Source organism: Pithys albifrons, chromosome 26, assembly GCF_047495875.1.
Source record: "Pithys albifrons albifrons isolate INPA30051 chromosome 26, PitAlb_v1, whole genome shotgun sequence".
NCBI classification, from domain to species: Eukaryota; Metazoa; Chordata; class Aves; order Passeriformes; family Thamnophilidae; genus Pithys; species Pithys albifrons.
The window spans coordinates 490871-517339 of record NC_092483.1 but is presented as its reverse complement, the minus strand read 5'-3'; the positions used below and the strand labels follow the sequence as shown (position 1 = coordinate 517339).

The 26469-nt window shown below is 45.5% G+C and overlaps 1 protein-coding gene across 12 annotated transcripts in view; it reads left to right on the top strand.

The window, feature by feature from the left end:
• The first annotated feature begins 3548 nt into the window (after positions 1-3548).
• LOC139683046 (mothers against decapentaplegic homolog 4-like) overlaps positions 3549-26469 on the top strand; it is a 59421-nt gene continuing 36500 nt past the window's right edge. For 6 of the 12 annotated variants that reach the window (XM_071577778.1, XM_071577776.1, XM_071577780.1 and 3 more), the window contains exon 1: positions 3549-3794. The gene's annotated coding sequence lies outside the window, so the exon portion shown is untranslated. Of the gene's footprint in view, positions 3795-10774; positions 11156-12283; positions 12409-12932; positions 13116-18793; positions 19048-26469 lie in introns of those variants that run through there. The other 6 variants (XM_071577769.1, XM_071577770.1, XM_071577772.1 and 3 more) reach the window with 6 other exon arrangements.

Sequence of the window (26469 nt, the reverse complement as noted above, 5' to 3'; positions counted from 1 at the left end):
TGAAATGCACGTGCACCTCCCGAACACTGTTTTCTATGGTTTTTATAATATTGTCTACCTTACTTTTACACATCTCTTGGTCCAGCCCCGGTCCCACTCCTGGTCTCACCCCAGTTCCATCCCCTCAAGATTTGAGTCTGGGGTCGGTGAGACCTCCTCTTCATCATTCTTTCTCTTCCTCGGGCTCCTGGAGTTCTTCCAATGTTCTGATTTCTGGGTCACTCTGCCCCATGTTTATGTTTCATTCTGCAGGCCTTTCTGATAGTTGTCAGCATTCTACCTTGAAGAGAGTCTAACAAGACTAAATAACTAAAAGAATTTGAGCTACTGATATGGCAGAGGTTGGCATGTATAAACATTGAACTTAAGCTGCTAGAAATATTAGCACACTAAATCTACATTTTACTACAGTTACAAAAATTTCTAAAATTTATAAAAATGAAAAAATCAAAAAATCAAAAACTCCTTAGGCATCATGGACCAGCTGACCATGGTGGCTGTGGTACCGAATCTTTTTGAACAGGTATTTGCCTCATTACCCACAGCAGGAGGAGTTAATCCACGAGGCCTCTCAAGCAACAAATTGTGGCAAACTGATGTTATTATACATGTGCTCCTTTGGGACTCAAATATTTACATGTTACAGTTAACACTTTTCCTGGTTATGTTTATGCATCTGTTAGAATAGGTGAAAAGGCTAAGGACGCTCAGGGACACTGGCTCACTGCTTTTGCAGTCATGGGTGTGCCAAAATCCATCAAAACAGATAATGGCTCTGCCTACACTGCTGCTTCGATGCTGCCTTTTTTGCAGGACTGGAGAGTCACTCATGTTACTGTTATCCCTCATGTTCCCATGGGCAAGCTATTGTGGAACCTACTCATCACACTCTGACAGCGCTGCTGGAAAAACAAAAAGGGGGAATACCCTAACCTTGGTGCATGTTCGAGTAAATTTTTTGAATATGCAGGACAATGTTTTTTCCTACTTCTGCAGTACAGCGACATTTTTCATGAGCAAGTATAATATATATTGACAACAGTGGGTGCACTATAAACCCTGGCAACATCTTTTAGCTTATTTAGCTTCAATCTTTTCTGCATTTAGGGTCTGTATTTTTCTTTTAGTACTCAGTTATTTCATATCCTATTAGCAGTAGTGATTTTAGTTACTGCCTCAAGTTGATTAAGCCCTTATGGTTTGTTTAGATGCCTTAGAATCTGCTATCATGTGGTTAGGTGATAGACAATATACTTTGTAAAGTAGAAATAAGTTGTAATGTGAAGCGTAGTAACTTTTGCTAAATTTTGCAGACTACACCGAATTTCCCACTGAACTGAAACCATTGAGCCTCAAGCGATAGCTGTGCTCCTTCACCGTGCTAAAAACAGGAAGGAGGAAATGTAGTGAGCCACTATGAGAACAAGAATAAAATCAAGAAGGCCTGGGAAAAGTCAAGATGACCTTGTATTGTTTTATCTAAAGCCTTGATTTACTGTCCAGGGATGGAGCTAAGCTCTCAGCTTGTAATGTGTGGGGTGCAAATGGGTTGCTTGGAACTCCCAAAGACTGTGTATGTGTGTCTATGTGCCAGCTGGCTTGTGAGTGTGGTATCTATGTGACTGAAGCTGTGTTCTGCCTTTATTTGTTTTAACCAGTCCCTGTGAAAGAAAGCAATATATAAACCCTGGATCATTCTTAATAAAGTGATTTCTGTCCATCAAGTCAGAGGTCCGTCATTCTGTCACACTGATAGCACACCAGCACCTTGCCAAACACCCCATGTATTTAGCAAAAATATATTGTGCTTTGTAGTAGATATGCTATTTCATGCACCTTTTCCCTTCTGTTTGTATTCTAATGCTGGCCCTGATGCCTAAAGCAGAAAGATGTACCCTTCTAGTTAAAAAAAAATTAATCTTCTCCATTTCAGATTAATTCCTTTGAAGAATTTGTTTTTGCTGGATGAAGTGATGCAAAAAAGAAAAGCAATTGCATTTGTGATGTGGTGCATTTGTTGGGGTTGGATTTGTGAGCCTTTGCATTTGCAGGGCTGTGAGTTTGTTGGGGTTGCATTTGCAGGGCTTTCAACTTCTGAGAGCCAAATCATATCCTGGGCTGCATCCAAAGCAGTGTGACCAGCTGGTCAAAGGAGGGGATTCTCCCCCTCTACTCCACTCATGTTAGACTCCACCTGGAATACTGCATCCAGTCCTGGGCCCCCCAACATAGGGAGGACATTGTCCTGTTGGAGTGAGTCCAGAGGAGACCATGAAGATGATCAGAAGGCTGGAGCACCTCTGCTATGGAGACAGGCTGAGAGAGTTGGGGTTGTTAAGTCTGGAGAAGAGAAGGCTCTGAGAAGAACTTCCACTACCTAAAGGTAGAGAGAGAGATGGAGAGGGACTTTTGACAAAGGCATGGACTGACAGGACAAAGGTGAATGGCTTTAAACTGATTGTGAATCAACACAGGCAGGCAGCCAGAACAACCACAAAACCATGGCTGAAATGCAAAGGGTAAATTCATTACCTCGCTTATTGGAGGATCCTGAAGCAACACCCAGGTAGAGACACACAAGTGGGAACACAGGCACTGTTAGGCTCAATCCATGCTAACGGATAGCAGGCCTGCTGTTTGCACCCATTTATCAAGGGCCCAGGCACAAGTGGTTTACCATCATGCTGTGATCTCCTCTGTGTTTTTTATGATCTCTGAGCTTTGATCTTCTCTCTCCCAAAACAGGGAGCTCAAGCATGTCCATGAGAGTGCCTCCAAGTCTGTAAACACCTGTTATCTCTAAGCAGAAATTCTACTTCTCAAAACAGAGAGAATAAACAGCAGAAGGCACTTGAGCAAATCTACCATCCTCCTCACCATTCTTCTGCTTTTAACCCTTTCCACTCAACACTGACAGAGGGCAGGTTTAGACTGGATATTAGGAAGAAATTCTTTACTGTGAGAGTGGTGAGGCCCTGGCACAGGTTGCCAAGAGAAACTGTGGCTGCCCCATCCCTGGAACTGTCCAAGGCCAGTTTGGATGTGGCTTTGAGCAACTTGGTCTAGTGGAAGGTGTCCCTGCCCACAGCAAGAGGGTTGGAGCTATATGAGGTTTGAGGTATCTTCCAACCCAAAGCATTCTAGGATACTGATTGGTGGAATTTTGCACTCGTGGAGATTGCATTTGTGAGGCTGTGCATTTGTTTGGGCTGTGTTTGCAGGACTTTGTACTTTTGGGGGTGTTATTTCCGTGGCCATACATTTATGGGGGTTGCTTTCACGGCCCTGTGCATTTGTTGAACTTGCATTTTTGGACCTGTTCCTTTTTGGGGCCGCCGCCGCCGCCGGACACCAACCATAAAATTAACCCCCCATTATACCCGCCCGTCCTGGTCTCCGGCTGCCGGCAGTAGGGCTATTGCAGGACGGCGGGCGCGCAGGAGCAGTAGCGGCGTGTGACGGGGAGGTGCGGAGGCGCTCGGCTGTGGCGGCGGTGGGGTGTTACCCGGGTATCGCGCATGCGCACTGGCGTCCAAACGTGGCGGCGGCGGCGGTCGCGGAGCGGGTGCTGCTGGGACTGTGGCAACAAGGCAACGGTGGCCATGATTGGACGCCCGGGTCCCCCCTCCTCCGCGCCGCCGGCCTGAAGGTGGGGGGGTGGAGGCCTGGCCCGCTCTGCCGCACCAGGGCCAGCTGAGGGGAGAGGAGGCTCACCCCCGCCATCGTCGCCACCCCTTACCGCAGCCACAGGCCGCGCCCGGAGAGCGGCCGCCTCGCCACCACCCCCGGTCCAGGTAACATCTGTTTTCAGCTCTCGCCCGCCTGCCTGCTGAGGCTATCCGTAGCGCGCTCCCTCCTACCGCCCGCCGCTTCGGGCACCGCAGGGCCGCGCCGGGGGCGTGTCGGCTGCTGCTCCGGGGAGACGGGACATTGCCTCCCACCCGCTGCCCGAGGGCTTCTCCTCTGTCTCGCTTTCCTGGCTTCCCCTCCCCGGCTCCTTCCCCACTTCCACCGCTTTTCTTGAAGCTTCCCAAAACTTTTAGTGTTATTTTTTTAAAATCCTGGTAAAGGCTCTCTAGCTCGCCTGTTCCCAGTTAAACTTTCCTCCGTTGCCGTTCGTGCAGACCACTCTCTTTGGTGCTCTCTCCCGCACGCTGGAAAAACGCCCTGGGTGGTTTTTGTGATCCGCATCACGTTTAGTTCTTTGAAATCTGCCATCTTATTTGCAGTAACAGAGAATGGTGCTTTTAGCTTATTTTCAGATAGCCTGAGGCTGCTCAGAACAAGGGGTGTTAAGATTGTTCCTTCTTTACTGTTCTTCCTTCCTATCCTTATTTCTGGGAGTGTGGGATTTGTGTGAGGTTTGTGACTTGCTGCGTAGTTGAGCCTTATATGTTTTACCACCGAAGACTGGTTAATTTGCGGGGTAATCTAGTTGTGGGTTAGGTCTGTTATTACTTAGAGCCCAAATTACACTACTGCAAGCCAATTGTTCTCAAACACATACGATTGGAGTAGGATTGTTGTGTCTTTTACCACTACTTCTCAAACTATCTTGATTAATAATAGTGTGCCACTGTCAACAGGCAAGAGTGAGTTCAGGCTCTTGTACTGTTTTTACTTTGTTCAGTAATGTAGGTAATTCCATGCAAGGTTGTTGAAATAGCTATACTGTCCTATAAAACTAAATGTGTTTTTGTACTCCAGCATCATGATAAGGAGGCAACTTGTTCTTCTGGCCCTGCTCTTATTTTTCTCAGTTGGATTTCGACTGGAATGAGTTTCTTCTCACTTTGCATTCATGAACCTCTTTTGATTTGTTTGTTGCATAAACATGAATGTTTAATATTGATATAGAAACTTTATTTCAAAGAGCTGAAGCCTAAAGCAAAGCAGTAAGTGTCTCAAACTGATTAGAATTCCTTTTTAGGTAGATGGCTCGTTACATAATGCATTCAGGTGCAGCTAGCACAATAGGGATGTGAGTTTTGAGAGGAATCAACAGATTTAGTGGAGAAAAAAAGGTATGCTGAGAGCAGATCGGTGGATCCTGGTGAGGAGCAGCCTTTGCTGTGCTGTTCTTAAGGTCCTGCTGGAATTTTAGGACCCTCTTTTTTATGTTGTTAACCTTGCAAAAAACTCTCCTTTTGGTTGAGGCTGGAATTTTCCATGCTTGCTTTGCCAGAGGTAAATTTTTAAGCTTGAACAAATGCAGAGAGCATTATCCCTGTGCAGATTACAATAAAGAACAGATGTTATCTAATACACCTATTGCTAGGGTATCAAAAGATTATGTACAAGTGAAAAATCACTCTGCTTCTGCCTGAACAAGGTTTGATTCTTCCTTTTATTACTTGGTGTAGCCACAATTGTTTCCTCTGTTTGTGAGGTTTTGACAAATTACTATTTGTCCTTGTTGAAGGAAGTCTTCTGCAGGAAGATGGGTCTTGCAGGATCTTCTGAGGAAGAGTTCAGTTCAAATTTGCCATGTCATTCTGTGGCAAAGATTTCCACCACCTTCTGCTTTCTGAACATGGTCTCTCCTGCCATTTCCAGGTTTTCATCCTCTTCTTATCCCTGGGTACTAGGATGAGGAGGCGGTATGACTTCTTGCTCAGTGGGACACTGGGGTGCTCTTTCAGAAGTCCACAAATGGAAAGACTCCTTTTGGAAGAATAACCGAATCAGGGGTGGCATGAATTTGATAAGTAATTTCCTCCTTGCACCAAAAACTGAAATTAGAATAAGATCCATAAGAAGTGACATTAATTAGTTCAGCTGAGGCAACATGTGTGTTGTGAATGAAGTAGAAACAGAGAGGAGATTTAATACTTCCCAAGATTTCTAATTCCTCAGGTCTCTGCCACTGATAGCTAAACATCTGTCTGACGTGAAGTTTTTGCTGGTCATTTAAGACAGTCTACGAATGGATTTCTAAACATATTGTGGTCATCACACCAGGGGGCATATTGATTTCTGAATTCTCCCCATTCTCGTGGTGTCCAGGGTATCCCTACAAGACAGGTCTTAAAAGGGTTAGAGGGGTCTAGGGTAGACAGACAGAGTCAATGCTCAAAGATTGTGCCAGGTTTAGGCAATTGTTTTGTCTGGGAGACATTACCCAATTAGGAGTTGATTGAGGAGAGGTAGGAATGATTCCTGATGGTGAGTCCTTCTGATCTGTTGGTGTTATGCTGCACGCAAGGAGCAGGATTATCCTGAAGATGATGCTGATGGGAAATTGCTTCCTGCAGCTGGTGCTGGATCTGCTGGTGTTGGAGTGGCTGCTGCTAGGTCTGGTGCTGCTGGAGCTGGGGGTGCTGAAGCTTCCTGGTAGATCTTTGCTAATCTGGATGGTACCCATCTCGCACCTGAACCTGTTAAAACACATGTGTGTCCCCTTCCCCAGACAATTAGGGGGACAGGACCAAGCCATTCTCCTGTCAGGATATCCTTGTATTTTACCTTAGCCATCCCCCAAATGACGTCTAACAGATGAAACATCGTCATGCAGCCTATTCAAAAAAATTGAGAACATACAATGCCTTGTTTAAGCGTTCTGGAGGAGAGAGGTCCACAGCTGACTTTTCTTGTTTTTTCAGCATGTCTTTTAAGGATTTGTCATTTCTCTCTGTTATCCCTTGTCCTTGTGGGGAGTGAGGGATGCCTGTGATGTGAACTACACCCCACCTGTTGAAAAATTTTCTAAGGGAAGCAGAAATGTAAACCGGGCCTTTATCTGTTTTGGAATGCCCATAATGGCAAACGCTGAAGAAAGATGTCTCTTAACATCTTGAGCTCTTTCTCTAGTGTGTGCTATGGCAGCAATGAGTCCTGAGAAGGTGTCTACTGACACATGTACATATTTCAATCTGCCAAATTGTGGCACATGTGTTACATGTCTGCCAAAGATCTAAGGGACTGAGACCTCTGGGGTTAACCCCTTCTGATCTCACAGGAGTTACCAATTGACAATCTGGACATGCAGACACAATAGACTTTGCTTGCAAATCAGATAATGAAAACAATTTTTTCAGTGACTTTGAATTTTGGTGGAAAAAGTTATGAGAAAGTTTTGCTTTCTCAAAATTGTTAGGTGTTGGTACTGAATTAACTGGAAAGGCTGAATTTGTAGCTCTGTTAGCCATATCATTGCCTTCTGTTAGTGGGCCAGGAAGGCCTGTATGTGATCTAATGTGGGTGATGTAAAATGGATGTTTCCTCTCTTGGATCAAAAGCAACAATGTTTTAAACAGTGTAAACAAATTCTGATTGCTTAATTCTTCCAGATAACTATTTTCTATGTGACTGACAACACCTCCCACATAGGCAGAATCTGATACCAAATTCAGAGGCTGTGGAAATAGACGAAAAGCTTTTACCACTGCCGAGAGTTCAGTGATTTGAGATGAGCCCTCAACCTGATGACCCTCTATTTTCCAATTGCCTTCTTCAAACCAGGCTACTACTGCATTGCCTGTCTTCCCAGATCCATCTGTAAACACAGTGACAGCCTTCTCCAAAGGGTCTGTGGAGAAATTAGTTTTCAATTTGGGTTGAGAGATAGACAGAAACTGTAGAAAAGGAATTGCTGGTAAATGGGTTATTAGTTTGCCTGTGAAATCTGACATCACTAGCTGAAAATCAAACAGATGTAAATCATAATAATGCAATTGAGACTTAGTGGAATATAAAGAAAGTCTGGGTCTTGCCCTGACAACTCCAAAAATCAAAGCTTGCCCTTGTGACAGACCTTTGCAAGCATTTCAGGGAAGGTAACAATTGTTTTTGAAAACTGATGACTTAAAAACACCCATTCCCACAAAAGAAATATTTTGGTTTTTAAATCACAGCAAAAGGCTGCTTTGGGCTGCAAAAGATTAGCAATGCAGTAGGTAACCCTTCTACTTTCCTGTTTACCTGCTGTTCAGAAATGTTTTGGTTGATTCCTTCAAGAACACTCCTTGCTTCTGGTGTTAAATGTCTAGGAGAGGTTAGCTCTAGTTCTCCTTCCAAGAGCTGAAACAAAGGAGCTATAAAATCTGTTGAAAGGCCAAGAAAGGATCGTATCCAGTTAATATTCCCCAATAGAGATTGCAAATCATTTAATGTTTTTACTCTGGTGGACAAGGTTACTGCTTGAGGCCTGATTGTTCTCTCATCTATTAGCAGACTAAGGTATTTCCATGGGGAGGTTTTTTGTTCTTTTTCTGGAGCTACTTCTAGTCCATGGCTAAACAGGGCTTCTTTTACAGATTCATGTACCAATTTTAATATTTCAGTGTTAGGGGCTGTGCTTGCAGCATGCCAATGGGCCTGATTATAAATTTGGAATGGATAAAACAACACCTCACTGTGTTATAACATCTCTACCCCACAGAGTCAGTGGAATGTCCAATATAAAGGCCTTAGATGATACAACCTTACCCTGTGGGCCTTGGACCAGAAGAGGCAAGTCGCTTTGGAGGGGGATTGAGATCCTCCTACTCCCTGGATGTTGACAGCTGGTCTTGTGGTACCCCAGGTGCTGGGCCAATTGTTAGTGGAGATAATTGTGACATCTGCCCCAGTGTCTAGTAAGCCAGACACTGATACCTGGTGGCCTGAATTAGGAGAGACAAGGGTACATTTTAGCATTGGCCTTTCAGCAGTAACTTTCTGAGCCCAATTAACAAGAATCCCCTGTTCACTTTGGGTTTCTTCCTCCATAGGTATAACCTGTACTATTTTATCCTGTGGTTGAATAACTGTGGGTGTAAAATTAGGTTTGATTACAACAGACACAACTTTAGGATCTTGCAGACTTAAAACCATAGGCAACACTGTGATACCTAATGCAGTTGCATAGTCTGTTCCTGTGACAACACATTTACCTGTACAATTTGAAACATCAGAGGTGGCAGCAGCAAACAAGAGGGTTTGATATTCATTTTTTTTTCTAAAGTTTGATGTTGTGAGGTTGCTAACTCCAGGCCAAATGCACTTTTTCGGGGTTTCTTTTGAGAATTGTTGGGGGAAGTTATATCCAATTGCTGGGCTGGGTTTTTTATGTCTGCACACCACCCAGGGCGCTCTGTGAGCAGTTTCCCGAGTCTTGGGTTTTATGCACAGCTCTAGAAGATAGTGGGTTACCTTTTTTGTCAAATAGTGAGCAGCATTCTGAGGCCCAGTTAAGCCTTTCTGGCATCTGGGACAGATGCCCGGAGGAGTAGTTCTTTGTGGCTTTGTTTTTTCAAGTTTTGGGCAATTTATTTTCAAATGACCTTTATTTTTACAATGATGACAAACCACTTTGGAAGGCTCTAACGCTGCTGCCAAAACTTGGGCCACCTTGTCAGCCATTTGCTGACTGGCTTCTGCAATTTGGTTGCCCATTTGCAAGTTAGCTTCTGCTAACTGGCTACCTACAGATAGCTGGGCTTGGACAAGACTATTTGTTAGCTTGTCCTGTGGACTTATACCTTTGCATGCTTTTACCATGTCCATGGGAGTGGGGTCACGGAGGGCTCTGAGCACCTGTTGACACTGTGCATTTCAATTAGTGATAGCAAGCTTTAAAAACAAGGCATCTTGTGCTTCTTTCACCTTTATCTGCTTTTCAATCGCGCTTTACAGTCTTTCTGCAAAATCAATACAAGATTCATCAGGTTTTTGTATGACATTAGTGAAGGGTGTTGCTGTTTCTGAGGCATCAGCCACTGATTGCAGTGCTTGCAATGCCATATTTCTTGTAGCTGTTAAATCTTGCCTAGGAATTTGAGCTTGGACAGGGTTACCAGCAAACTGTCCTTCACCAAACAACATTTGTATCGTTACATCTATTGGTCTACCTGTATTAGGCATGGTTTCATGTGCATATTTTATAATCAAAGCTTTCCATTCATCTAAAAACAATGTTATTTGTACCTTATTCAACAAAGCTCTCATAATATCTTTTAAATCATTTGGTCTTAATATAAAAGCTGAAAATAAAGATGACAAAACACCCATAGCATATGCAGAATTAAAACCATAATCAGTAACTGCCTTCTTTGCATCTTTCATCAACTCTATAGCCAATGGATCCCAAACCGGTTGTTGTTTCCTTGGATAAAACAATGGGAATGCCTGTAATGCATCTGAATTAATAGCATTGTTATTTGTATTATCACTTTTGGTTTTCCTTAGATCACCTGTAGGGGAGATAAAAGGGTTAGAAAGAGAAAATGGATAGTTAGGATTAGATGTTACACTTAAAAATGGATTATTTGATGAAAATTTGACAGGCAGTGTTTGCTGTAACTCCTTTGGTTGCTGTTCTGGTCCTTGAATGCTGGGAGGCAAGTTGTTTGAGCTTGGAGAATCAAATGTGTGGTGTGGAAATCCCATCGCAGTGTGAAGGTTGCTTGGCACAGGTGGAGCTTAGATGCTGCCAGTCCTGAGGCTGCTTCCTCCAGGTGCTGCGTGGCTTGAGGATGTGATGTCCCAGGAGCTGCCTGTGGCTTGTGCAGTGCTGTATTGGATGGCTTGAATGTTGTTTGTGCAGCTGTCGATGGCTGGTGTTGAAGAAATATGTTGAGGGATGATGCAGTGCTGAGAGGTGGTGTCATTCGTGCTGCCTATAGCCTGCCGTGGTGTGTGTGGGTGCTGGGCAGCCGATGGCTGCTGATGTAATCATCCCTGAGGCTGTGGGCGTGGTGCTGTTGCCAGGCGCTGGACCAGTGGGCGTGGCCAGGACACTGCTGTGGTGTGGTGTGGTGTAGCACCGGCAGCTGTCTCTAGATTTCGCTGTGGGGCCCACGCCGGGATGTGGTGGGGATGGAAAGTGCAGCGTGCTTCCTTCCCTCTCGGCTGGTGCTGGTAGGGGCACACTTGCTGGTGTTTGCCACGTGGTTATGGTGGCTGCTGGGTCCTGGCAGTGCTGTGGGATGGCTGGTGCCTGTATTTGAGTCCCCCAGGCTGGCTGCAGGGGATGGGAAGCTGCCGGCACCACGCGATGTCTGGGACTGTGTTTCCCAGCCCACTCTGGCCATGCGGCTTGTTCAGGAACCCCATGCTGCAGGAGGATGTGGTTTTTTTGTGGCTTGTGGCTGCGTTTGCAGGGGAAGGTGGGCTCCTGGACACGGAACCACTGTGGGGATACACGCTGCACTTTGTGCTGGCTTGAGGGTTGCAGGTAAGCCGGGCACGGTGGGCAGGGAACCAGGGAGCGGGGGAGGAGGCTGGGGCTTGGGAAAGCAGAGAGCCGGTTGCAGGGGGGAGGTGCCAGGGCTCCCCTGGGCAGCAGAAACGGCAGGAGCGAACCCCTCTGAGCCGAGCTGGGGCTGTGTCTGCTGCGTCTAAGGCACACCTCCCGCCTGAGGCATGCTGGCAAGGGGGGGCTGGATGGGCATCCCCACAGTGTCCTTTACGGTGGGGGTGGGGATAGGAGCCACCACGTGGTGTGTGTGGGGCCCCCGGAGTGGTTTGGGGAGCGGCGGGCCAGGCTGCACTGGCCCTGGGACCGCCTAGAGTGGTGCCTGCTGCTTCTTCTTGATATGGCTGAGGAGGAAAGCAGTTAAAACTCACTGTACTGTGTGTAGGCCTTACCGATGACTGAGGGAAGACGTTTTCCATGTCCGGTTGGGTCTCGAGCAGGAGTGGGGCCGAAGGCTCGCTCCGGAGGGAGGGTGGTGGCGGCGGGGACCCGCGGGGGGTCTCTCTGGGCCTGAGCACTTTGGAGGTGGCTGCGTGGGTGGAGGGAGGGGCGGCCGCTGCTGGTTCCAGTGCCGGAGAAATGCATTCGGGCTGTAAATACTTTTGCTGGGTTTTAAAAGCTTCATTTTCACTCCTGGGCTCCCACGGGAATTTTGAAAGCCCCGTTCCTGCCTCTGCGGTGGGAGGGTAGTTGTAGAAGCCTCAGAGTCATTTTGAAAGTCTTTCTTGCTACCGGCAGAGTGGTTTTTGTCCGAATTAAAGGCAGGGGTTTTGTCTGGCGTTTTTTTTTTTTTTTGCAAACCGGGCTGCTTTTGAGCCGATCCCGCAAATAAATCCAATTCGCTGTTTTTTTCCTGTAATTCTAATATTGCTAAAACGTGTGTCCACGCCAGTGAAGCGTGAACTGCTGCCTTGTCGTTTGAATTCACCACCTGCCATATTTTTCTACCCAACAAGTCCCAATCCCGTGTCGTGAGACAAAAAAGCAAGTTTATGGTTGCTTTTTGCAATAAATTTTGAAAGGCATTTTAAAGCATTTTTATCAGGTGATTTTCCATTGGAAACTAATATGTTTTTAAACTTTGGTAATTTTGTTTTTCTCTTCTAGAGAGATAAGCACCCATTTCTTAAATTTTGGATGTGTAAGGTAAAATCTGAAGCTTGCTCCCTGCCTCTGACCTGCGAGGTTGGTTGGTGGGTGTACTCAGCTGCTCCCTGAAGGGGTGTATTAGGGTGAGTCCGAAAAGATGCCAGAAAGTGAAACAGACATGCTGTTGAAAGATTAATAAACGGGGGCGGGGTTTGTTCACCAGAGGTTGCCAAAATGACAGGAGTTTTATGGCAGAAAAAAAAGAGGGGGAAGCAAAAGGAAGGGAAAAAGACTTCAGAAAACAATAAACCCAGGCGTGCCAACACCCCCCGCTCACCACGGGAGTAGCTGGCACTAATGTCTTACCGACCCACTACCGAACTCACTGCAGTAACAGGTTCCCTCAAGTAGCAGGCCAGCCCCCCAGAGATGTCTGCCTGAGGTGGGGCACTGAAGCTCCCCCCCGCCCCGGGGGAGAAGCTACCAACTTCGCTGCTGCTTCTCTTGTATCGAATTTCTTCTCTAACTCTAACCCCTTGCTTCCCCCCCTTATCTGCTCTCTCCTCCCCAGGCAGTCTAACCAATAGGAGAGACTGAAGTAACTTTAGTTTACGCAACATTGCTCTTCAAGGACGAATGTTTCACTTTATCAGTTTCTGTTCCCTAGAACTTGGTCCCGATACAAGGGGTGACGGCGCTGCACCAGCGCTGAGCAAGGAACACACATTGCAAGCTGAAGCTTCATTACAGTTGCTGAGTTCAGAAATTCCAGTCCGATTTCTGAGCCTGAAATTGACTTTGTCTTCACAGAAGAGTCTGGTCAAACACATGGGTCACCATCTGTTCTGAGGTACCTTCTGTTGTGGGGATGCAATCTGCAACGGTATCGTGGTTGTCCTGGTCCTGGGTTTTAGTCCATTACCTAGGAGAAAATGTGCTCCCCTGCTGCCCCTGACCACGTGGTCCCTGAGAGCCTAAGAAGGACACACAGAGACCACCAGAGAGGGAGGAGAGAGAGGGTTTATTGCTGGAGGTCAGGGTTTATATGGACCTTGGAGGGATCCAAAACCCACCAATAGGAAACAAGAGGGAGTTTGGCTTTGGGCCAATGGGAATCAGGGGATTTACATTCAATCGCAAGGGAGTTAGGTAACATGCATGTCGCAACTTCCCTCCAGACCCCTGAGATAGCAGGTATCCCAAGGTATTCTGGGAAGGAGAAACAGTGACTTTGCAAAACAACATTTAAACAATCATTTTGTACATTTAAACAACATTAAAAAACATCATTAGAGGTGGCTTCTTAATTTTCTTCACAAATCCATTTCTGACAGAACTTTCTCCATTCCAGATATTGTAAATCAATTCCCACAGTTTGGGGTTGAACATTCTCTTTAAATTGCAAACTGTGGCTTTTGTGAGAGGGAAGGGGGAAGATAAGCAACTTGTGTGGCAAGTATTCATTTAAGGTCATTCTTAATATGTAGAAAAGGATATGAGTTTTTTTAAGAAATCTAAATTTGTAACTTCTCAGCAAAATTCAACCAGATTAGAGTATTGGAAATGGGAGTTATTTGGAGGAAAGGATTTTTCAGATAGGTTTCAAAACTTGCTTGGCTGAATGACTAGGGCACATTAATGTGGGTTTAAGTGAGGCCTTTGTAGTTTTTTAGCAGCTCCTGCCCTTATGTCTCAGTGGAGCTTCTGTATGTAGCAATACCTCTATAAAAGCAAGGAAATCAAGTCCGTGTGTTTTTTCTAACCATGAAAAGCAGAAATCCTTTTTTCTCTTTCTAAACCCCTTGTACCTTCTTCAGACTATGCGTGTGTCTGCCTACATCTGTATGCATCTACGTACATTTGTATGCCTCCTTATGAAGAATTTCAAACTGAAATATACCTCAGCAACTATTGGGCCTTGTGTGAGGCCTTCCAAATGATCCTATATATTAAATATATAATATGCTGCCTGAAGAGTTGCTGCAGATATTTAAAAGCTATGGCTCATTTATTACCTGGCAATCTTAACTTCTTTTGTCTTACATATGTATCTCCTCTTCAGAGGCTCTTATTCTTGTTCTCTGTCTTGGATTGAGCTGGCAAAACACCAACTGTCCAAGACAGAGAAAAAGTGTTCCTCCTCCCCCCAACCAGCCAAGGGAAAAAGAAGAGGGAGAGGAAAAAAAAACCCTCTAAACCAGGTTTACACTGAAACTAACTACATATATTTATACAGAAAAGAGAAAATTGAGAGAACTACAATATAACATACACTTACACAAGTTATATATATATATATAAAAACCAAGAAATAACTTCCCACTCCCCAATTAATACAAAGTCTAGATCTATAAGACTCTAAAAGACACCTAGCAAGAAACATAAAGAGTAACAACAAAAATGTTTCTACTTCCCTGAATTCAAACAAAATGCAAGCAGAGGCAGCAGGAGCAAGGCCTACTCCAAGACAGAAGCTGGATCACGTCCGGCTTGTACATCAGTCATGGCAGAACTGACCTAACACCTCCCACTGCTGCACACATATCTTGTTTGCGTCATCTGGTATGAAATACTTCCTTGGTTACCCAGTCAGGTGATAGCTGTCTCTCAATCCACATAGATTCTCTGAGCCTGACAATTTGAGGCCTAGCTAAAACCACTACATTCTCATACTTAGAGTATTGCAGAACACTAGTTGTTATTCACTTGTTTTATAATATACCTGTAAATACTTAGTTATTGAAATAAATTGCTTTCTATAACGTAGAATTACAGAATCATTATGGTTGGAAAAGACCTTTAAGATCGAGTCCAAACATAATCAAGTACTTCTCTATAACTTTGTAACTTGTTAGTATTTTACATTAGCTTGTCCATTTTTTTTCTGTTCTGCTCACATCACACTATAGCAAAAGGGAGAAAAATACCTTTTTGTTCCTTGGTGGATGAATCTGAGAGCTTCACTACAAGCACTGTCTCCTGCTGCTGCTTTTCTCATGTTCCCTGTCTCTTTTATATGCCTCTTTTCCCACAAAGCACTCTTGCCCATTTGTTTCCATGAAATTCCTGGGTAGAGGGAATGAAGATCTTTGCTCAATATATTTGGCCCTATGTATTCCACTGTAAATCTAAGCTTGGGCTGTAGTGTAAATTTATAAAACATAAAAACTTGACTTGTCTGCAAAATATGCTAGTGCTTCTGGTGCTTCAGAAGAAATATGTCGCAGCATTTATCAATATGTGTCAGATTGATACCCACTGACCTCATTCCCTCTTTCTGCGGATTAAAATTGCAAGATTAAAGACAGGATTTCTGTAGTCTGGACTTCTAAAGGGAGGCTCCTGAATTAACATGCAGTTATGCACCAGCAGTGTGTGTGTGTGTGTGTAACAGTATTCAAAATCCTAAACAACTGGCCTGGCTTTCAGAAGTGCTGAACAGTCCGAAGCGCTCCTGTCGAGCACAGTGGCAGCTGAGGGGTTACTCAACATTTCTGAAGAACATTACACTTAAATTAAGATCTATTTGCTTGATCTTAGTTTTCTGAAAGTCAGCCATCAAAATTCTCATTTGTGGTTTTAGGGATTTAAAAAAGCTGCATGTCTAATTTTAAGCATCTCTTTATTTAAAGCTCTTTTAGCTAATAGCTTTATTAAGTCACTTATTTGTGATTACTTATGTATATCTATCTGGGATGCTGTTTTATATTTAAGGAAAATGATGTTCTATTTTTTTTTTAGCTGGTAAGCTTTGAGATTTATGCGAATGTGTTATGGGTTTAGCCAGGTAGGCCTAAAATTTAGGTTTTAAAGTTCAGACTAGACCTGGAATTGTCAGCTGACTTGAGCTGGGCTGAGCTAGCTAACAGCTGACTTCTTCTAGACAGTAGTAGTGTATTCCATACCATATTACGACATCATCTCAGAAAGAGTGAGAGCCGGTGTATGGGAGGTGTTAAGTCAGGTCCATCATGGCTGAAGTACAGAGAGGACGTGCTGCAGTTGTTCTGCTCTGTTGGGCCCTGCTCCTGCTGCCACTACATCATATTTTGTTTTAGTTTCAGGGAAGTAGAAATATTTTGTTGTTATACTTTCTCTTTCTTGCAAGGTGTCTTTTAGAGTGCTTATGAATCTAGAGTAATAGACTTTGTATTAACTGGGGAGTGGGAGGTTATTTCTTGTTATACATAACTTGTGTGTGTGTGTTATATTGTAGTTTTCTCTTAATTTTCTCTTTTCTGTATAAATACATATAGTTAGTTTCAGCATAAAACTAGTTTGAAAGGTTTTTTCCCCCCTTCTCCCTTTTCTCAACCAGAGGTTAACTCTGTTCTTTGGGCGCTTGGCATTTTGCCAAGCAACCCAAGACAGAATGTGAGTTGCCGTGGAGAATGACTGGCAGATTAAGCTTGACTTTTAAAAGAGGCTTATTGAGTTGAAGCACTAAAAAAGTTAGCATTGAGGGAGAAACTTTAATAGCTAGGTAAAATGATCTTACTCAAACTTATAGGTAATTGTTTTCCTTTGGGAGAAATTAGGTCCAGAAGCATCCTTACAAAAGAAAAGTATTGAAAACAGAGGGGAGGAGGATTTGCATTGTTTTTTCCCCAAGTATATCAGTGTGATGTATTCAAATCAAAATTGGAGAAAATATTAAATAGGGAAGAGTGTGTTTCCTTTTATAATTGTGCTGGATTAGTGTTGCAATGTTCCTTTTACAAGGAGGGAATAAAGTAAAAAATGTTGGTTTCGAGCTCCCTGGGTTCCGGCGCGAGAATCACGATGTAACCTCCATGGGAGTATGATCAGTGTTCTTATTTATTGTTTACATTACACACACACATATCACATATTCTCTCAGTCTACGAATAGTACAGGAATATCATTGGGCTAGGGCGTGCTGCCAGCTGGATTGGTGCTTTTCTCAAAACTATGCCCTTCTGTATCAATGTGTTTACCTGCTTCTCCTGGCAGCTGCCGCATTCTTTCTATTGTTTACTGCTCTTCTTGAAGCAGGCTCAAGGATACAGAGGCCCCATTTCCCTCTCCATGGCCTGGGCTGTGCACAAAATCTTCCAAGTTCAAATTTCTTCCAACAAATCCCCTTTTTTCTTTTTGCACAGCTCAGGCCTGGTTGACTGACTTTACCACTAGCCATTTTATACAACTTAAGGCACAGCTAAGCACAAGCAAGCAGATTACAATAGTAGCTAAACACACAACACCTTGCTTAAGTGAATCTTGTAACCACCCGGTAATGCCCAACGATTTCAGCCAATCACTGAAAGGAGAAATTGAAACTGTCAGTTGTTTGAAACCTTCTTGCAACTGCTCAAGGCTTTTATGTATAGATTGGGAATGATCAGATAGATTCATGCAACACATTCTTTCAAAGTCTTTGCACCCATGTCCTTGAGCCAACAGCAGGAAGTCCATGGCCACTCTATTTTGCAGGACTGCATGCCTGACACCATTTACATCAGTGGTCAATTCTGAAAGGACTTTGGATGTTATGTTTAGTTCTTTCGCAGTCCAGCAAGCTAATTGTCGAATTACCCATAAAGATTTCGAAGTACCTATTCCAGATATTATCGATGTGATATTGACAGGAGTGCTCCAAAAGGTTACCCTGCTATCACAGTTTGGCCCTAGTTGGTATACTGATCGTTTACTACGTAATGCTTTGGTGCGATTCCATAAGGTGTTGTTCAGCATTTGAGCTATGGTAGGCTTGAACAGAGTAAGTTTACCAAGATAGCAAGGGCTTCTAACTGGATTACTGGGGATACCAGGCCATGCTCTATCTCTGCAAATTAAAAACAGACCTTCTGGCAAGGCTAGACCCATAGTGTTATTCCCCCAAACATTGGAATACAGACATTTTGGAGGACAGTAGCTGTTTTCCTGAACCTCTCTATAGACAGGAGACCTCGGTGATACTGTCTGCACAGATGACAATTAACTTTACTGGACTTCAGTAGGGTAGCAGTCTTTTTATTTCCCTTGAACAGCACAGCTCCAAAACTTGGGGGAGCTGATGCCATGAGGTCTATCTCCTGGGGTTCTTCTATGGCTCTATTTAATGACATAATTAACGTGCCTTGCCACCAAGCAGTGTAATTGTATGCAGATATTGGTTTGGTGGCCTTGGCTGTGGCATCACTCATTGTGCACAAGGTTTCATTCTTTACATATCCCTTAAACCATTTTGGGGCAAATGTTGAGACTCCTATCAGGCAGGTCCTAAACGGGTCTCTGGGTGTGGCCACAGAAAGACAAAAGGAATCTTCTCCAGTCTCCTTAGCAATAGTAACCCAAATGTTGTTATTAGGCTCTATTTTGTGAAGGATTGAGGCTGTACCAGGACTAGCTAAAACACACAGCAGATGTATACAACAGAAGCAACTGACAATTTCTTTACCCATTGTGTCTAAAAACAAACTCACTTCAACTACTCTAATTAGGATATTACAGGGAGTTGTGGATGCACTATAGAACTTAGGCTATTCTCAAAAACACTCTTCACAGAGGCTACCCTGGATGGCAACTGTTACCAGATGCTGAATTCCCACACTCCACCCAGTCCCCTATGACCAAGGATCTTATACAGTCACAGCAACGAGGATTCCACTCGAGGGGCTTAGTAGAGCTGTGGGTTCGGTCACGTCTAGCTGCCGTCCTCCTCGTTGCCGCTTGGAGTGTGAACAGGCTCATCCGAAGATGGGGCAGCAGGAGCAGATCGAGCAGCTCGAGTCCATCTGCAGGGCATTTAAGTTCTTCAGGTAGTTCTTTGGCCTTTTAAAGACGCATTCATCAGTCATTACAAACATCAGAGAATGGATACACACATACTGTCATTCTGACAATTTTCCCTTTTTGAAATTGTGCCATAAAAAATAGCAACAATAGCTTTCTGCAGGGCCCTTGCAGAAGACCAGTGCACTTGGTGTTAACTACAGCACAATTGTCACAATTACAAAAAATCTCCAATTTAGTTTTCACCATAGATAAAAACTTTTTAGTTATAATCCATCTATAGTCCATTTTGAAGCAATTTGTTTAGCTACTTTTATTTATCATTCACTATTATTCACTCTGTCATTCACTTTTACTGTCACTCTTCTCCCCCTTTTTATTTTTAGAACAAGTAACTTTAAATGCTGCTCTATTTGCAATGTAGCAAGGCTAACTCTAAATAGGAAAAGTACCAGTTAACAACACAGTCAAAGCTAAAAATGTAACCTTACGTTAATGACTTAAACCTTTACCAAATTAACATTACTCTGCTAACTCAATTAACACCCTAACTCTTAACTTATTCTGCTTAACATCTTAACCCTTTAACAAAGTAAAAATATTATTTTATCAGCTTAACAAATTAATTGTCTTAACAAAAGAAAAAAACCCCAATCATTATTCTATTTGCTTAACATCATTATCTGTAACAAATGAAAAAACATTCCTGCAGGCACTGTCATTGATGCATCAAGAAAAACTTAAAAACTTTACCAGAAATATAACAACACTACACAACATTATTTTTATAAACTTGTTATGTTGCATTAAGTCTTATATTCATAAAAACAGATCTTAACACTTCTAAGTCTTGCAATTCCAGTGTTACTTGTGGTAAATATGCATTCTTGTATCTAAAAGAACATGTCTTAACCAATTTAATGCTTTATAATTAAAACCATTGTTTGTTTTAATTCACTTTTGCACCTTAAAAAGAGCTTGTTTTGAAAATGCTTAAAACTAACAGATGGAGACACATCAAGCATCACCAGGCGTTATGAATCTTGAATCTGAGGGATCAAACTTAAAACTTTAATCAGCAACTCAGATGTTCAGCTAACTGATCTTGATTCAGTCAGAGGAACCTGGCTGTTCTTATCCATCGCTGACTTCAACCTGTGGAGACAAAAATAGAAACTTTTCTCCAAATTATTAAATGCTTAGAACACTCTATAACCATTTAAGAAAAGCCAAAAATTAACAGAGAAATCAGTTCAACAGATCTCTTCTAGGCTTCTCTGCTGCTCTCTGAATTGCTGGAGAAAAATGCTGCATTTTGTCTGTGCATGATGTATTGTAAGGCTGTGACCGCAGGGCATCAGGTGCCTGTGTTCCATTGTCTCAAAGGCAAGCTGGGCTGATGTTTGTTAAAGCGAGGTCACTCAAGTTGCTTTCTGATTAACTGACAGGCTTGCAGACTGTCAGGGGTAAGCTAAAACCACAACAACCAGAGTCCTTTGCGAGACCACATTTCCCATAAGCCATTGCAAGGAGCTGATGACATAATGCAAACCTCTGCCTGTCCAACTACAAAAACCACAATGCCCCGCGAGACTCGCGCATGACAGTTAAAGCTCGGTGATGCATAGGAGGGAGCTAACACAACACCCCCCCCCCCCCCCCCCATTGGAGGGGGGGCTGGTCCCTCCCCTCCCGGAGTAGGAAGCGCCATTTTCAAACTACGCAGGAAAAATTCTCTGGCATCGGAAAGCTGGAATACAACTGGAAGCAAGGTGTTGCAGCCTCCACAGATGAAAATGAAGCAAAACAGAGTTAAGAGAGCAGTTTTTGGCAACTCACGGCTTTTTGCAGGCTGAAGAGAACGTGTGGAGTTCGGAGACCATACAGAACAAAGCCCACGTGGTACGATCGGGCTGTACTGTCCTTTGCAAGTACAGATCCGTGTCCCATGGAGAAGCGGCGATCCCAAGGCAGTGAAAAGAAAACAGCAGCAGGCGGGAGCGGCGTGGGGCGGTCGGGCAGCAGTCCCAAAAGCGGCGAAAGCTGGAGCCGCACCGGTGGTGGCCAAGGCTGAGGGGGTGAAGGGGCGGCAGCAGCTTCTCACAGAGACGGGAGCCAGACCCGCAACGCCCGCTCCAGGCCGGCGAGAACCAGTGGCAGGAGCAAGGGGAAAGCCAGTGGTTGTGCGTGACTTCTAAAAGTGTCCCCCCCAGGGTGGCTGCAGCAGGGGCTGCGGCGGCGGGAACAGGAGCCAATCGCGGCTAGTATGGAAAACCGCACCAGTCTTTTCGGCTTTTACGTTCTGCCACGTGTCCCTTGCAAGTTCCCTCTTATTTCTGAGTTCATACCAGAGGTTCTTTCTCATGGCTTCCCACATAAATAACGTGGGTGGGCTTTGGAAAAAGCCTTGCTGTTTAGCCCATACAAGCTTTTTAGAGAATTGTCCACTGTCTGCGTCACTTCGCTTAGCCAGTATACCCAGCACAAGCAGCAGCTGTCTCGGCTTCCATCTGTTCAATAAGCCAAGACCCTCGCCTTTGCTTACCGCGGTCCGTGCACCTCGCTCTGCGGCAGCCTCTCCTACCCCGCCTCCTCAGCGTGACCGACCAGCCCAGTTCCACCGGTACCGATCTCAGCTACCCGGTTGTCCTAGTTCAGCAGGAGGGACCAGCTCACCCTGTGTGGGGGTGATCAAAGCTGTGTATTCTACCCCCTCTATTCATTCCCCAAGGACAATGGGCCATTAGCAGCAGCTGCCCAGGGAGCCATTATCACCTTCACACCCAGCCTGAGGGGGCGGAGCTGCTAATGGGCCATCAACAGCTCAACACCCCCTGGCTCCCAGAGTCAATCACCCATTGTGTGAGTCCCCGCCCAGGGGGAGGGACTGCGTGCTCCCTGAGGGTACATAAGTGGTGGGTAAGAAGACCTCGGGAACTTCTCGTCGGATCCAGAGGAGCAGCAGAACCTCGACAGGAGGAGATCACCGCTCTCGCCCAGACCACAGCCCTCGCCTGCACCAACAGGTTTTTCATTTCCTTTTCCTCTGGACTGGGGGGAGCCACAGGGGTCTCAGCACAAGGGCAAACAAACCCCCTTGGGTTTGTGCCCCAGGACACTGGGTTACACTGCTGGGGTTTTGTGAGTTGAAAGCAATTTCCCTTGTGTGTCAGTGTTGTTATTGTAATATTATTATTAAATTTTAGCTCTGACTTATAATCTCTCTCGTGGTGAGTTCATTTCCCCTGCTGGTTCACCTTTAAACCAGCACATCTTTTGGCGCCCAACGTGGGGCCACGAGAGAGAAGTCAAAATTACAATTTCATTTTGTGTATTTGGATACAGAAACTCCCTGACTACCATGTTGCTTGATGTATTCATGTGGATGGTGTATCTGGGCCTGTTCATATTTCGACACACGGGGAACCATTTGCCTATTTTGATGCTCTCTTTAATACCAGGGAGAAGGATCATGATTGCTTTATTAATATACTATGTTTATGTTGTCATAACATCAGAAGCAGTGAATTTCATTGTGAATGTATATTCAGTCTGGTTTGCCTTTCCTGGTTTGGGTTGTTACCTCTGGGGTCTCATTAAAAATAGCACCCAGACTGTGGGGAAAACAGGCGGAGATGGTTACTTCCATCTTTTCACCTCTGCTACAACAATCATTGAAAATATTGACCTTCGTTTTGATGTTAGGGACAGCATTATCTTGCTGTTAGTGTTGCTTTGTCTTCTCTGTACTGTATACACCATGTTTAGGGTCAGAACTGGGCTTTCTAAGGAGGCTTGCTGGAGGCCTGCCCTGGGAGCGGATGATGTTGAGTGGCAAGGGAAATGGGAAGATATGGACCAGTATTTGGAGACCTTCGCTCCTCAAATGATCTGGAAATTCACCCCGGAACAACTGCAGGACCCTGCCAAAATGCTAAGCTATGTGAAAGGAAGATGCTCTGGCAGTCCCAGAGATGTGCAGCTCACAGCAACCTGCTGGGCCCTGGCCACTGCCTACCGCGCACTGCTTGGTGTGGTACAGCATCATCAGGAGGAGGAGAAAAGGAGCAAATCAACCAGCACCATGTCCACCCAAACCACGGCTGAGCCAGAGAGGAAAAGAGAGATACATCAACCAGCACCGTGCCCACCCAAACCACGGCTGAGCCAGAGAGGAAAAGAGAGATACATCAACCAGCACCGTGCCCACCCAAACCACGGCTGAGCCAGAGAGGAAAAGAGAGATACATCAACCAGCACCGTGCCCACCCAAACCACGGCTGAGCCAGAGAGGAAAAGAGAGATACATCAACCAGCACCGTGCCCACCCAAACCACGGCTGAGCCAGAGAGGAAAAGAGAGATACATCAACCAGCACCGTGCCCACCCAAACCACGGCTGAGCCAGAGAGGAAAAGAGAGATACATCAACCAGCACCGTGCCCACCCAAACCACGGCTGAGCCAGAGAGGAAAAGAGAGATACATCAACCAGCACCGTGCCCACCCAAACCACGGCTGAGCCGGAAGGACAACAGAAAACGATAGCAGTTGCCCCTGTCCAGAAAAGAAAATCAAAGACCAAATCTGTTCGTATAGTGAATGACGAGGAAGAGTCAGGACCTTCACCTCAAGCAGAAGAAATGGAGCCAGAAATAATCACCCGGTCCCTATCCGTGGGAGTGCTGTGTGAGCTCCGGAGAGAGTTCATACGACAGGCAAATGAGTCCATCTTGACCTGGCTACTTCGAATCTGGGATGCGGCAGCTAATGATACAATTCTAGATGGGAGTGAAGCAAGGCAGCTGGAATCCCTGTCTCGAGATGTGGTCATTGATCAGGGCATTGGAAAGAGACAGGAAACTCTCAGCCTCTGGCGGCGACTGTTGTCAAGCGTGAGGGAGAGATATTATTGTAAGGAGGACCTCCACGTACAGCAAGGACAGTGGAACACAATGGAACAAGGTATCCGGTGCTTAAGGGAATTAGCCGTGCTGGATATAATCTTTTCAGAGGATGAGAGATTCCCTAAAAGTCCAGATGGTGTCCAGTGCACATCCCAGATGTGGTTGAAATTTGCACGACTTGGGCCAGAAATGTATTCTCGCTACCTTGCAACATTGCAGTGGAGAGAGGGAGAGGACAAGGTGGGCGCACTGGTCAGCAAACTCAGGATTTATGAAGACACTGTCACTGCTCCATTACGAGCCCACGTCTCAGCTGTGGAAACAAAACTGGCTGAACTGGAAGAGAAGATTAAGGAAGGACTCTCCAGAACAAGCAAGAGTGTCTGCCATCAGAAGCAGGCATCTTCCGGCTAAGGAGAAAGGGTACACCCCACGCAGCAATTTGTGGTTTTACCTCCATGAGCATGGAGAAGATATGAGGAAGTGGGATGGGAAACCCACCTCTTCCTTAGCAGCTCGGGTACGTGAATTGCAAAGAGGCACAACTAACACAGGGAATTCTTCAAGGTTGAAGGCTGCTCCGGTCTCTCGTGGGCAAGGCTCCAGACAGTATAGGAATGATGATGTTATGCCCGATCCTCTTGAAGGAACCTCCCGGTCATATTCACAGGGAGAGCACAGTGAATACCATGACCAGAACTAGGGGGGCCCTGCCTCTAGCCAGGTAGAGGAGAGGGACAATCGGGTTTATTGGACTGTGTGGATTCGGTGGCCTGGCTCATCAGACCCACAGAAATACAAAGCTTTAGTGGACACTGGTGCACAATGCACGTTGATGCCATCAGGATACATCGGGGCAGAATCCATCTCTATTTCTGAAGTGACAGGGGGATCCCAACAGCTGACTGTACTGGAAGCTGAAGTCAGCTTGACTGGGAAGGAATGGCATAGACACCCCATTGTGACTGGTCCAGAAGCTCCATGTATCCTTGGCATAGACTACCTTAGGAATGGGTATTTCAAAGACCCAAAGGGACTGCGTTGGGCCTTTGGCATAGCTGCTGTGGAGACAGAAGAAATCAGACAGCTGAGCACCTTGCCTGGCCTCTCAGAGGACCCTTCTGCTGTGGGACTGCTGAAAGTTGAAGAACAATTGGTACCGCTGGCCACAGCCACAGTGCACCGTTGGCAATACCGCACTGACCGAGACTCTGTGACCCCCATACACAAGATGATTCATGAGCTGGAGAGCCAAGGGGTGGTCAGCAAGACTCACTCACCCTTTAATAGCTCCATATGGCCAGTACGAAAGTCCAGTGGAGAGTGGAGGCTGACGGTGGATTACCGTGGTCTCAATGAGGTCACACCCCCCCTGAGTGCCGCTGTGCCGGACATGCTGGAGCTTCAGTATGAGCTGGAGTCCAAGGCAGCCAAGTGGTATGCCACCATCGACATTGCCAATGCCTTTTTCTCCATTCCGTTGGCAGCAGAGTGCAGGCCGCAGTTCGCTTTCACCTGGAAGGGGGTGCAGTACACCTGGAATCGACTGCCCCAGGGGTGGAAACACAGTCCCACCATTTGCCATGGACTGATCCAGACTGCATTGGAAAAGGGTGAGGCTCCAGAATATCTACAGTACATCGATGACATCATTGTATGGGGGAACACAGCAGGGGAGGTTTTTGAGAAAGGAAAGAAGATAATCCAGATTCTCCTAAGAGCTGGTTTTGCCATTAAACGAAGTAAGGTCATGGGACCTGCTCAGGAAATTCAGTTCCTAGGAGTGAAGTGGCAAGACGGGCGTCATCAGATTCCAACAGAGGTGATCAACAAAATATCAGCTATGTCCCCACCGACCAGCAAGAAGGAAACACAGGCTTTCCCAGGCACCGTGGGCTTTTGGAGGATGCATATCCCTGAGTACAGTCAGATTGTAAGCCCTCTCTACCTTGTGACACGGAAGAAAAATGATTTCCAGTGGGGCCCTGAACAACAACAAGCCTTTGAGCAGATTAAACAGGAGATTACCCATGCAGTAGCCCTTGGGCCAGTCAGGACAGGACAGGATATGAAGAATGTGCTCTACACTGCAGCCGGGGAGAATGGCCCATCCTGGAGCCTCTGGCAGAAAGGACCTGGGGAGACTTGAGGACGACCACTGGGATTCTGGAGCCGGGGATACAAAGGATCTGAAGCCGGCTATACCCCAAATGAGAAAGAGATCCTGGCAGCTTATGAAGGAGTTCGAGCTGCCTCAGAAGTGATTGGCACTGAGGCACAGCTCATCCTGGCACCCCGACTACCAGTGTTGGGCTGGATGTTCAAAGGAAAAGCTCCTTCTACCCATCACGCCACTGATGCCACATGGAGTAAGTGGATCGCTCTGATCACGCAGCGAACCCGGATAGGGAATCCTAATCGCCCTGGGATTTTGGAAATTATCACCAACTGGCCGGAAGGCGAGAGTTTCGGATTGTCCTCTGAAGAAGAAGAGGAGCAGGTGACACGAGCTGAGGAGGCCCCACCATATAACCAGCTACCAG